Source organism: Pagrus pagrus, assembly GCF_965226575.1.
Source record: "Pagrus pagrus genome assembly, contig: HAP1_SCAFFOLD_93, whole genome shotgun sequence".
In the NCBI taxonomy this organism is placed as follows: domain Eukaryota; kingdom Metazoa; phylum Chordata; class Actinopteri; order Spariformes; family Sparidae; genus Pagrus; species Pagrus pagrus.
In genome coordinates, this window is record NW_028175370.1 from 11,384 (window position 1) to 25,643 (window position 14,260).

The 14,260-nt window shown below is 40.8% G+C and overlaps 1 long non-coding RNA gene across 1 annotated transcript; it reads right to left on the reverse strand.

The window, feature by feature from the left end:
- Positions 1-8,081: 8,081 nt before the first annotated feature.
- On the reverse strand, positions 8,082-13,216 carry LOC311253962. The gene is made up of 5 exons (XR_014622099.1): positions 13,119-13,216; positions 12,929-13,002; positions 12,035-12,238; positions 9,127-9,319; positions 8,082-8,934 (listed from the first exon to the last, which is right to left on the reverse strand). It is a non-coding gene; the product is annotated as an uncharacterized lncRNA (long non-coding RNA).
- Positions 13,217-14,260: the final 1,044 nt, after the last annotated feature.

The window sequence follows — 14,260 nt, forward strand, 5'->3', positions numbered from 1 at the left end:
GCCCATCATGTAGAAATGAATGACCGATCATTCGACCAGCAACAACAAAGAAGTCACTCTCCAAAAGCAGATGGGAAGTGGAGGGAATCCGATGATCTTGTTCCCCTCAAAAAGAAGAGTTCCCCCTGGCACTTGAATACAAAGAGAAAAGCAAAGCATATAGACAGTAATGTAAAGGACATAGATATTTAACTATCATACAGAATTAGTTAAGGAAATATCAATCAGCCACTGAAGATTCTGGTTGATCCTGTAGAAACCTAAAGGTTCACAGCAGTGACATTCACATTTACGAAAAAGGTTAGTATTCTCTGGGTATACGTAAAGGTCTGGGAAGACAGATCTGTTTTCAGTCTGGAACTGGTACCAACCAAACACCAAAGTGAATATTTACTTACCAAAATTTATCTCAAACCCATACTGAACATTTTTGACATGATGGTTGCAAAGAAATGGTGAGTCACACCATCACCAATTGCTGGATCTCCTGAAAAAGCAGAACACACGGTACAGACATCAGTTAAATGAAAACTGTAAAAAAAAAATATATTTTTTATCTTTAGTTTTGTATGTGTAAGCAATTTACCCTTAAGTGTGCATGTCAAGGGGCAAGCCCACTCAACATAAGCCATCTTATAAAAAGAAAGGAGTGCCCTTTCCCTGTCCACTGCACTGTCTCGAAGATCCATGGTAAGACTTAAACATTTTCCAGTTGCGTGCTGACTTAAAATGGCTTCTTTGAATCTCTTTGCTGACTCTGTAGGATTTGGTGCAATTTGCCAATCTAAAAGTAGTTGTTCAAATGCTCAAATTAATACTGGATCAATTAATTTACAGAGTGCAACAAGTTATTGAAATAAATTATGTAATATTTAATAACGTAACAAACCAGGGAAGCCTCTCTCTTCAGTGGGATCTAGATCAACCATCTCAGGAGCAGGCACACAACCCTGAGGTGGCACCGAGTAGTTTGAGTTGTTGGCCCTTGATGTCTCCCTCACCTGTGGTCTCGTCAACATGCTGACAAATCTACCTTCACTTCAGGAGGAGTTGGCACTTTCTGTGGAAACCTCAACCTCTACCTCACCACTGCTCTGTGATGGTCTTGAGTAAAAAGAGGTAATTTTTGTTAGTTTGGCTAGTATATTTTATATTGCATAACACACTCACAAAAACACTGCAATCTAGTAAAACTAAAGTTTAAAAGTAGAAAAGGATGGCCATATATATATAATCAATCAAACTCAAGACTTTCCCTCAAGACCAATATCCAGGATCTATATCCTCCACATTTGGATGCACAACAATGTATGTACAATATGGCTTTTCAGAGGGATTGTTGGCATCAAAATAACTAATATTTGGGCCCACAATAATGAAACATTAGATGTGCGGATCTGTCATGTCTGCCCTGCACTTAGACATGTATAGTTACAATTGTTTAACACACACACACACACACACACACACACACACACACACACACACACACATACACTCACTCAAAATGCTTTACACCTTATGGCTGACTACACATGCAGCATGATTTACAAATGTGATATTTTAGTTATGTAGAGCATACCTCATGCATTCATCACTATGAGCTTTTATGCGTGAAAAAGGGAACTCCTCTCCACACCCGACACATTTCTGAGGTGGTCCAATTAGCTCATTACTACAGTCTGGTCGACTGTCCTATAAACAAGATCATTTTAAAAATCATCAAAAGCAATAACTATGTGACTGTCATTCACAGTCTGCATTTTTAAAATGGGAACACCAGTCAAAAAGTGAGGAACTTACAGGGTCCAGATTCAGGTTCCTTTGGAGTGGTCGTATGAAAAGAGTGGCATGACCAATCTGGGTTTGGGGATCTTTCAGGTGTCTTACATGATAACCCTCATTGGGACAGGGAATGAGGATCAGGTGGCGACTGCGTGTTGTTCCAGAGATTTTGAGCAACTCAAATCCACCCCCTAGTTTTGGATAGGCTTTATACAGAAATTCTTTAAATTCGTTTGCATCTGTATGGCTACCTGAAAAGAGAAGATAATAATAAAATAACAGGTCTAGAAATTACTTATTTTTTAAAAAAAAACCTTTAGCATTTGGAGCATTATTAAGACAAGTTTTTGACAAGCATGTCATGGCTGATACCAACGGATTCCTTAGATTTTCTAATTTCATGACATAACAATATCCTCATGCTAGCTTTAAAATTGAGCCCTCTACAGCCTCTGAAAGACAAAATGCCGGACGAGGAAGAGGCAGGCAATCTCAATTCGAATTAATTCAGTTTGAATCCCAAATTCATATAGGCTACACTACCCAGCAAACATTTTCTCGACCTGCGTCTAGATGAAGACGTCCAGTCAACGTCGCGTCACGTCGTGACTTTAATTCGACTGTTTTTCAACATCAAAAAATAATATCATGGCAAATATGACCTAATTTAAATATGCATTTTAGAGCGGTTTAACTGAATAAACACTGCCAGAAAACGTTTTCTCGACCTGCGTCTAGATAAAGACGTCCAATCGAAGTCGCGTCACGACGTGACTTTAATTCGACTTTTTTTCGACATGATAACATTAGGGGGAATACGATCTCAAAGAAAACATATTTAACTGAAAAAACACTGTCAAGAATGATTTCCTCTATCTAGCCTACTGCTGTGTCTAGATGCAGATATCCAATCATGTCGGGACGTCTGATTAACGTCGGGCAGGCAGGTTGATTTGACGTCTATCTGAGGGGCTGAAATGACCAACGTCATTTAGACGTTGTTTCAACTACATATCAACGCACGAATGTTAAAAACTATTCGAAATAATGGAAATATGTTCGTGAATTTAAGAAAATATTGTAGTATCATATTGGCAAATGTGGGCTGAAATGTTTGTGATTCCAGCATCCATCTAGGAACTATTTTTCCTCGCGTAGTTAGCGCACCTAGCGGTTTCTTACGCATGCGCAAGAAGAACTTTGCAGTGTCAGTTGACGAGGAGGAGACACAGACACCTGTGAAAGGTGAGTTACTAAAAGTACTGTAATTTAAAATGAAACCGTGTTTGGTAAGACATTATACGTTTATCAGTTGCATGTTAGAGTTTTGATTTTGTTGCTGCATCGTGCATTGTTACTGTTTTTTTTTGCTTTTATTTGTAACCGAGCGGCGGCTAGCAGCCGAGTTAGCTGCCGTGTGAAACTAGCCCTGAGTTAGCTCACAGGCTACGTGAGGTGCTCGATGCTAAACCGAGCCGAACATCTGTGCAACTCTCGGTTTAGCATCGTTACAGAACCAAAACACTTTAAGGGGCCGTCTAGATGGGCGAAAACGTTATTTTTTCTCTGTCTTCCTCGGCATTGTTTCAAGAATATTTGCATCTAGACGGATCCACCGAAAACGCTGTAGTTCATATGCCAGGCCTATAGGTGTCGCTTGACATACACCAAAAACGGGACGGACCACCATCTGGTCCACGGACATTGATATGTGGCCAGAAATCGTCTTATAACCGGGGTCTAACCGTTGACACCATAGACATATATACATAGACGGCGCATTGACTGCTGCCGCCCACTAGAGCGACGTGCCTACAGGGCGGCCATCTTGGAACAGGACCACTCGCTCCTACAGTGCATTACGTCTATGGAGAAATGATGTGTCTACACAATAAAAATGATCATAAATCGCTCATTTGTCAAGCTATTTTCACAGGGTTTGTTTGTCAAACATCAGACCAGATAGACAGACAGACACACACACATAAATAGAACAAAAATAACCCAAAAAACGTTCAGGTGTGTTCAGGTCTTTATTGCTTGAAGGCTATTACATTTGAGTATCTTCTTCTTTGTCTTCTTCTTCTTCTTCTTCTTCTTCTTATTATTTTATATTAATATTACTACTGTTATTTTTATTATTGTTATTCCAATCATTATATTATTATATTATTGCTATTATTATTATTATTGTTATTATTATAATTACATCACTATCATCATCATTATTATTATTATTATTGAAGACATAGGATCTGCTGTCTACCCTTTGTGAAAAGCAGACCGTCAGAACAGCTTGCAGGAGCTTACAGGACTCATCACGTTCTGTTCCATTTTTTTGAGTGGCTCCCCTGAGGATTCAGACTTTGTTGCATGCTGCAGGACACAGAGGAAAACTTTGTTCCTCGTGGCTGTCCAGCTCCTAAACTACCACCACCCCCTGATCAGTTTTATCATCTCTATGAATAAAGTGATTTGATTGATTCCAAATATTCAAACTAAACAGGCACTTTGAATTATCAGAGGGTTAAGTAGTAAAACTTAGAAAATATTCAAGGAAAGAACAAAAACATTAACACACCCCTCCAAACAAACTATTTATAAGAGTATTTACAACCTGTCATGAATTGGAGCTAAAACCCCTGAAAGAGAACTGTTTTGCACAGTTTCTTTCTTGTGCTGCCACTCTGGTATTTGAGTGATGTAAGTTTTGCAATGTGGTGCAGCCTAATTTTGAGGAACACAGACACCACTAGTTTCAGTAGGTCAGAATGGTGGTTGTCAATGCCAAATTGTGTGTCTTCAGTGTGTTCCCCGAGCAAAAATACATCATCCGTACCAATCTCCTCACGGACCACATGCATGACCACTGACACCTTGGGAGCTTGCTCTGAGTGGACCTGGCGAATCACCCGCTCTGCTGCTCTCACTACTTTGACTGTGCCCTCTTAGGGAATCATGAGCCCGCCATTATTTTTGAGCACAAGTAGGTGGTAGCTCTCATCATGTGAAGAGGGTACGGCATCTGCCACCAGGCTGGCACGGCACACATGGCAAGAGAGCCTTTTTAGAACCTGCCGAACAACAAACCCTGCAATGTAGACTAGAGCATTGTCTACAAGCCCACCAAAGCGCGTGGGCAGGTAGCTGTGGTCACACACAAGGGCTGCAAAGTTAACAAACGGGGGAGGGAGTTCTTCTGCAGTGACACTGTGTCATCCTGTGCTGCCACGTTGCCTAGCCCACTTGGTGAGACACCACACCAGACCATCAGACGCCGGAAGATGCCCTGGAACTGGCCGGCAGAGGGATTGTTGTTCCAGCCCCCTAAAGGAAAAAAACAACAACACACACACACTACAATTACACCAAAGATATTTTCTGTTTGTTTTTTAAAGGCTTTAAAATGTGAACTTTACCTGATGCTCTGATCGAATTAAAGAGAAGCTCCAAGTGATCTTGGCTGAACCGGTAGGTGCAGACATACCGCTGGACTTGGAGCAGCTCAGGAATCATGAGCATGAGGGTGTCAATGTTGATCACAAACCCGATGACAGACAAGTATCTTCAAAAGAAAATTTTTTATTTCCCTAATTGTATTGAGACAAAGACACCTTGAGGAAGCACCTAGGAATTTTGTAAAGAGGTAAATTGATTTTGCCAGCAAATCCATCAGATGTGAAACAGCAAAGGGTGACAGGGATAGACAGACAGACAGACAGACAGACAGACAGATAGATAGATAGATAGATAGATATCTTATCTTCTTTTAGGAAGCTGAACCAACAATAGGAACATTATTAAACCAGAACAGGGACAGCTTGAAACAAGAACTTGCCATACCTGACACCTGCATGACGTTAACATGTATCATACATACCATTGTCACTATTTTTAAAAGACCTCTTAGATTTGTGAAGCGATGTGCCATCTTTAATTGACAATTTGATCAGAAACTCCCTTGCTCTCATCAAGAACACCACTCTCTCCTCCCAATTCAAAGCCCCAAGGGGAGCTTTAAATCCTTTCGCGCGGGGATTGTGGCTGTTCATGACATCAAAGAGCCTGTCAATCATCTAAAAACAAATATCTGCATTAACTTTAAGCATCTAAAACCATCTCCATAACAGTGTTTCAACACGTATCATATCAAATGAATACTTATATATTAAAAAAAACAATTCATTTCAGTATGTAAACATGCAAGTATTTGGAACTTGACTCTACTCCATCTATGGCCCTATGCACATCCCTAATCATTTTACCTCAATGAATTCCGCTGTCGCTTCACAGTCTCTGAACTGCGAGTAGCCCAGGTCCCTCAGCGTGCGGAGAGCCACTGCAACAGACAGACTCAATGTCTGGGCAGCCAGGGACACCTTCATTTTTTTGGTTTTCAAAGTGGACATGCTTTTGAGTGACTTTATTTGCAGCATGCAGTCCGTCTTTGGTTTGAACATCGTTGAGATGGATGATGTATCTCCAGCTGATCAGGCCTGTGGTGTTCTTAAAGGATAAGTACCGTTTTTTACAACCTGGACCTTATTTCTGGCAAAACATATGGTCATTTACTCACCCAGATAACTTTGGTGTCATTCGGCGTCGTTCGGACGAAATTAGATCCAGTGTAGCGGCGATATATCCATATAATGGGAGAGACGGGGCAGCGACACACAGCCTCTATATAACGCATTATCTGCCACGAAACTAGTTAATTTCATCAATATTTTGTTATGAAATGCTAGTGCTATTCCCCTCTGAGTCCGGGCTCGTCCGTTATCAACATCCGGGGTCAAACTAGCAGTAGCAGCTACAGGTAAACAAACCGCGCTGTCGCGGGTGCGCGCGCAGCTCAGAGACGACATCTTCCAGGTCAGAGGTAGTAGATCAGCCTACAGACCCCGGATGTTGACAATAGACGAGCCCGGACCATGGCCCGGACTCAGAGGCTAATAGCGCTAGCATTTCATAACAAAATATTGATGAAATGAACTAGTTTCGTGGCAGATAATGCGTTATATAGAGGCTGTGTGTCGCTGCCCCGTCTCTCCCATTATATGGATATATCGCCGCTACACTGGATTTAATTTCGTCCGAACGACGCCGAATGACACCAAAGTTATCTGGGTGAGTAAATGACCATATGTTTTGCCAGAAATAAGGTCCAGGTTGTAAAAAATGGTACTTATCCTTTAACTGGGCTGTAAGCCTTCAAAATCAAAATCAGAATTAGAATCTTTATTAGTCACAGCTGAGCTCACCAAAGTACAGACAGGAAAATGTAATGCATCATCACATGCAGTCATAACTATGTAAATAAAACACGCAACAATAAAATAGAATAAAAAAGCAAATAAGCCTAGAGCAACAATCAGCACTTACCTGTAGCATGTTAGAGATAGATAGACAGATAGACAGATAGATAGATAGATAGATAGATAGATAGATAGATAGATAGCACTTACCTGTAGCATGTTACGTGCCAGTTTCAGCATGTGACAGGCATCCATTGTAACAAACACTCTCTCACCAGTCACTGGATGGGGGAAAAAGGTCTTCAGGGGCTCAAGAGGGTTTGCTTTAAGGTCACAACCAAGTTGGTTGCACATGCTGAGGTTGGTTGCATGCCCGTCCATCGTCACGCAGATCACTCTCAAACCATGAGCATGAAGTTCCTCTATGGCATGGACAACCAAGACCTTCTGTGTTTCTGGTGAGAGAGTCTTGGTAAAATAGTAGCCAACTGGAGCTTTCCAGTGCCCTAGAATGCCTACCACCATAAGAACGAGAGCCTCAGAGGCAACATCGGTCTCGTTTAATCCATCCCCCAAATCCACAAACCCTGACATTTTTTGAGTTTGTGGATTGTAGTGCACATGCTTTTTAATAGCCATGGCATCCAAAATCAGTGTCACCAATCCATATTTAGCTTGGTCTTCTGTGCACCTTCCTCCTAGCATCTCCAACATCATTTTGTTGAGGCCAGGCTTTGCATCCACTGAAGTCAGCCACCTTTGAAAAATAAAATGTAGTAATTTGACCACCCTAACCCATTCAGAAAAAAACAAAATAAACAGAAACTAGCATTCTCCCCACACATTCCCCTCATAGACATCATGCATATGCACTCACAGACACGCACGGACACACACACTCACACACTAAAGGGACCACAATGGAAATAAGCTGTCAGCTTTTTTGTGTTTTTATCCCTTTGGCAGCATTTGTGTCGATGTATGTTTCTCAATCTCAATCAATCAATCAATCAATATCTGAAAGCTCAAAATGTATCAGAACACAGTGTGTGATGTGATGTGAGCTTTTTAAATCAGTAATTTTTACTGTCTTGTTTAGATTACATTTACATTTTTTGAGCACATTATGAATAAATACCACACACTAGTCTTGTTTTATACAATGTACACACTTTATTTAACATTTTGGCAGTAACTAAGTTCTATTTGTAGCGCTCACATTTAGTTACTTTTGTACAGTCAATTCTTAATTTCTTTGTATGGGTTGTTTGTATTGGTTGTTATATGTTTTTTGAAATAAAATATTTTCAAATGTACTTATTTTGGGTATAGAACACCCATTTTTCAGAATTTTCCTGCCAGCTCGGTCCCTCACAATATATTTAACAATCAGGCAACATGGAGAAAACCTTTGCAATGTATGGGGATGTGGGAGAGGAAGATGTTGAGACTCTCTCAGGAAACTATATGCCTTTGGACCATGAAGTTGTAGCGTCAGGGCAAACTCCCTCTGCTCTCTGGTGTACTCATGGCCCTTCTTTGCCAAGAGGTCTACCCGAAGATCTGAAATTCAGTAAGCATAAACTTATTAGTAAGACCCCTTTAAATAAAAAGGAAGAGAGTTTAACACAGACTATAAACAAAAAATACCTATATAAAATATTCAAATTAGTATTTCCATTTTACCTGAGTAGCATTCAAGCTTGTCTTTCAGCTCTTCATTTATGAGGTTTTTCTCCCTCAGATCCTCGAGAAGAGTGTGTACATTTTTCTTCGCCCTTAGCTCCCGGAGCTTGCTATTTCTCTTCTCGCGCTCATGGAAATGCTGAGGCAACTCCACTGGCAGGATTTCTTCTGCTTTCCTTGAAGCTTTTGTTGTCCTTGATGGTACTTGCTAAAATTTAAGAAACATAATACAACATTTTTTAAAAAGTTTTTAGCATCGGAAAGTGGACTGTACTTTATTCCTAAACATGCAGACAGAAAAAAAGTTTAGAAAAGTGTGGTATTAAGTAGCTATGGAATGCTTACATGGACATATGAATCATAGAAATTAATGAATTCATTAGCCAAATGGCACATATACCTTTTGTAAATGAGATGGGAAGTTAAACACAGATGGTTTGACTCCATGTCTCAGCCGAACAATTTGTCCTGTTCTGTCAAAGTCATCTGGCTGGAAGCGCTCACTGCAGAGCAAGGACCTCTCAGTTGCCACAAAACCTTCCCGTTTCACTGCCAGTTCCCATTGTCTCTTTAAACTACTGTCTTTGGGAAACCTTAAAAATATGAGAAAAGTAGCGAGAGATGAAGAATTGTCTACAACAAAAAATTATTCCATGTAATCCCTTCCCATGAACCAGTCTGCCACCCAGTCCTCCCATTAAGCTGGCCAGCTCTCCCTGCCTTTCCTCCCACCAGAAGCTGCCTTCATCAGTTCTTGTTAACATTTCCATGTATCCAACATTCTGTGTTATAAACTGTTTTCTTGTCTGTAACAACATCTATTGCACGTCTGCCCGTCCTCGGTGAGGGATCCCTCCTCTGTTGCTTGATTTTTCCCTGTTAAAAGGGTTTTCCATGGAGTTTTTCCTCAGTGGATGTGAGGGTCTAAGGGCAGAGGATGTTGTTATGATGCCATGTAAAGCCCTTTGAGACAAACTGTTTGTAAAGACGGGCTATACAAATAAAATTGCCTTGCACATAGAGCTAATGATGATCAATATACTGTATTAGCTATATTAGACCGATCACTGCAGTCTGTTTTTTCTGTGTAAAGGGGAGTTGCTAGGGACGCTGCTTCTTTAACGGTTTCTGGTAGTTTTTTGTTTTTTTTACAGAGATAGTTTATAGATTCATAACACCGCATTTAGACCAAAATTTTGTCTCAGATTAGTTATTTCACTGGGGGCGGCTGTAGCTCAGTGGGTAGAGCAGGTGACCAGCCACCAGAAGGTTGCTGGTTCAAACCCCGGCTCCCCTGGGCGGAACTGAGCTACATGCCGAAGCATCCTTGAGCAAGATGCTGAACCGCTCCTGATGTGCAGTTGGCACCTTGCAAGATGCAAGGCAGCCTCTGCCATCAGAGGGCCCTGGATGAACTGGCGTCTCATTCAGGGGTGTGCCCTGGCCTTCGACCTGGGCACACCCCTGGGCCAAGATGGCCACCCTGTAGGCACGTCGCTCCACAGTCGATGCGGCGTCTATTTATATATGTCTATGGTAGACACATGCTGATAGTTGTCTGGTGTCGCTACACGACCGCAACGGCAGAGGGCGCCAGCTTATTGTAGAGACGTGACAGATACTGTGGCTGGTTATCTGTCAATCACAGCGTAGGTGTAGAATGGTCATACTTTGTGCCATCTTCTTCAAATTTGAAACAAGTGTTCACTGATAGTGTGGCTACAGCCCCATAATGCCATTGACATGCTCAGATGAATCACTATCTCTCTACATATAAAAGTAATCTATTTGTGTGTCTCTGTCCCTCGCATAGGCCTGTTTTGATAACTATTTGTCCAATTTACCTCACTTCACAGGTTTATTGTGAGACGCACACCAGGTGAGATACACACACACACACACACACACACACACACACTTGAATGGGGGGGCTTGAATGAATATGAATATTTGGATACAGCCTCAGAGCCGTCCGCCACTGTTTTACGCTGTTGTGATGATGCTTGGACAGAGGAGCTAATGCATAACAGCAGCAACAGTGAGGAATATCTTCAAATTCATTCTTTTAGAGTAAATGTATTCCGAAATGGAATTGTCCTTTAAAAGAAAACCTCTAATGTGCTATTGTGCTCCCTGTGTGAACAGCCAGGCACCTGCATGAAAGAGAAATTATGCTTAGTGTTGCCTCTCTGTGTTGTGCCTTTTAAAGCCACAAAGATGTTCCATGTCATCAAGTGTAAGAAACTAAGATTGACATAATTGAAATTACTGAATGGGCTTCATGTGCATGTGGCTATCCTGGGCTAAGCTGGGCTACCATAGCACAGATTGTTAATGCCTACTGGCTTTATTAGGAACCATCAGATTCAGGCTACTGAGTGGCTCTAAGAAGTGGTTCTTTCATTACTCTTTCAACTCCCAAAACAATTTGTTCTTGCCATCTATAAAGTGCATTTAACATCTGAATAGGCGCTCTGTAAATTTTTTTATTTTTTTCTTATGCCCTCTCTCCAGCTGCTGTGAAGAGATGGAGTCCAAAGGCCACAGATGCATAAATAGAGTGTGATTCAGAACCAACTTAAACATGCCCCAGCAAGAAGCGGGGGCAAGGGGCAGACCCCCACAGGACTGCAATAAAAAGGAAGTCAATAAAACATTTGTTCCAATAAACATGTTCGTTTTTTTTTTTTTTTACCTGAGATTTGTCCATGTACTACTTGTATTTTACAGTATGGGTGAACATTATTCGAGTATTTTTAACTTTATCACAGGTGAGTTTATTTACTATGAAAGTTTTAACCAGGTTCACCATTCCTGTGATATTTTAAGTTGGCAAATGTGAAATTTGCTGGTGTTGTCTATTGGACTTTTTGACCTCTTTGCATTTTAAGGATTTTTTTTGCTGAAATGGATAAGTTAATTTAAATAGTTGCAGATTAGAGCATTGAGAATTGCACATGTATACAGCACAAGAGCTGTGCTTGTCATAGAATGTATGGATGTGGTAATGCCAGTTATGTAGGCACTAGTTGAAACTCGATTTAGGTAAACATATTTTTAAATGCAATACATTACATGTGTATTTTGACAAAGGTTGATATGCTGTCGAAACGACGTTGAAACGACGTGAATTGATGCCGTCTAAGAGCCATCGAAATGATGTCGGTCATGAGACCGACGTCAGAAAAACTGCCTGCCTGACCGACGTTGATTAGACGTCAAATAGACGTCAAAATGTTTGCTGGGTATTAGAAATACACTGACAGGACAAATGTGTGTCAATCATAGACTTTAGATGTATGACATACCTTGAAATGTAAGACGTTTTTCCCCTAAACCTGCTGCAGCAAGTCTGTCTTTGGCGTTTCGGTTGGGGACCAAGTCCGCGTTTTTGTCCACAAGACAGCAGAATGAATGTGTGTAGGAATAAAGTTGGGTGGGCCCAGCAACGGATCGCCGTCTTGCTGTCCTTGTCCCTCCCATGTATGGCCCAAACAGTCTTGAAACCTCGGCTAGGATCAAGTGAAGAGGACATGCTCAATGTTAGAAAATAATATAAAAAGATTGCAGGGGAAATATGTTGGTAGGGATGGGCGATATGGCCTATCACCTTAGAAGAAAAGCTTGTATTTGACTCTCTTTTTAGATTTTTGTGCTGGCATCAACACTGAGTGTTTTATTTGAAAATTAACCGGATGTCATGTTGTTCTTTCGTGTCTGACTTCCTGTCTGCTCTGTGCTGAATTCGGCTGAATTGCTCCACACACTCTACAGAGTATAGTTTGCTGCTGCTTGTCGGACAGCTTAAATCCGAACCACGTCCAAATAATGGATGTCGCAACGGTCTTTTTCACCAGCTCCTCCGTTTCCCTTTCAGCCATGTTTACTCAAGATGACGATGATGCGTTGCAGCCGCGGCTCTACATTTCGCAGGTGGATTGCGTCATCAACATGCATTATTGCGATAGTGCAATAGAATTAAAATCTCTATTGTAGGCCAATTTTGTATCGTTTATATTGCATATCGTTTGTATCGCCCATTACTGTTGGCTAATGTTGATGTTAGCATCGCACACTATAGCAATGTGATCTGTTAAAGCTAATGCACAGCGCCACTGAAAAAAAATCACACATCACTGGCGATAGTAGTTTTGTCCACAGATGGGAGTTAGAATCAAAAACTGTTCCCTGTAGACACCTACCGTCCACTGGGTGTCTGGGTGTCATGCTATGTGACGGCGGAGGTGGTGAACTTGGCTCGTTGGGGTCCTCGGTGCTGTACAGAAAATATCAAAGCAGTGAAAATCATATGGGTACCAAGCTCAATTATTATTAAACTCAACAACTGCTGTTTACCTATACTTGTTACAGGCCTAAACAGAAGAAACTCACAATTTTCAAGCTGGTCAGCCACATCCCAAAGCAGGTCTGCCAGTGGCCTCCTGGTCGAGGCCATTTTCGAGCTGGTTTACAACTTCACAGGGAGGAAGGCTTGGGATCGGGAATCGTTTGCTTTTGTCTGGCTCTCCAATTTGACCAATCATGCTGTTGACTGAGGTTAGGACCTCCTACCTCGTTAACATATGGACACAGAAATACAGAAATAAATAAATGTAGGTGAACAGAAATGTATAAATAAATATAAAGCATTTATTTATTCTTTGATTTATTCTTTTATTTCAGCATTTATTTATTTATTCATTTAGTTCAGCATTTATTTATTAATTAATTTATTTACACATTTATTTATTTATGCATTCATTTATTTATACTTAAGTCATGTTTAGTCCTCCATAATCAGCAGGACTGCATCTTCACGCAGCAGTCGCAGTCACCTCGGTCGTTTTGGCATTTGCCCTCATCTATCTATGGCCAGACCGTCACTACTCCTGTTTCATAGCGCAAATGCAATATTGTTGCTGTAACGTGCGATCTGTCGGATTTTGGGCCGAGCCCGTCTCTCGCTGCAGCGGGGGGCACGTCGGGGCACGTCTTGGTGGATGATGTTACCCAGGGGAGCCAGGTCATTTCATTTAGGCTGCATAAATTATTATTATTATTTGCTATTTATTATTCTACTGACGGGCTACTGACAGGCCTTCACAAAAACACACACACGCAAAAAAAAAAAAAAAAAAAAAAAAATAGTACCGAGACAAAAGGGCACTTTGGGCATCAAGGAGCAAAGGGGCAGGTGCCTTAGTAATTAAAGTTGTACTTTATTTTACTTATTTGAAGTGTACTTTATTGTAAGTCTATTGTAAATTGTTCTTAGGTGTACTTTTAAAAAGTATACTTTGTTTCAAAGCACTTATAGTAGAAGATTAATATTCTTATTAAAAGTGGACTTATTTTTGAGTCATTTGTAATATACGGTTAATATACTTTATTAAAGTGCACTTAATTTGCACTTCTTTGGAAGTGAATTTAGGTACACTTATGAAAAGACTGTAAGTCTGTTTTAAATTGTTCTAAAATATACTTTTACAAAGTATACTTTATTTCAAAGTACTTACATTAGTCGAATAGTATTC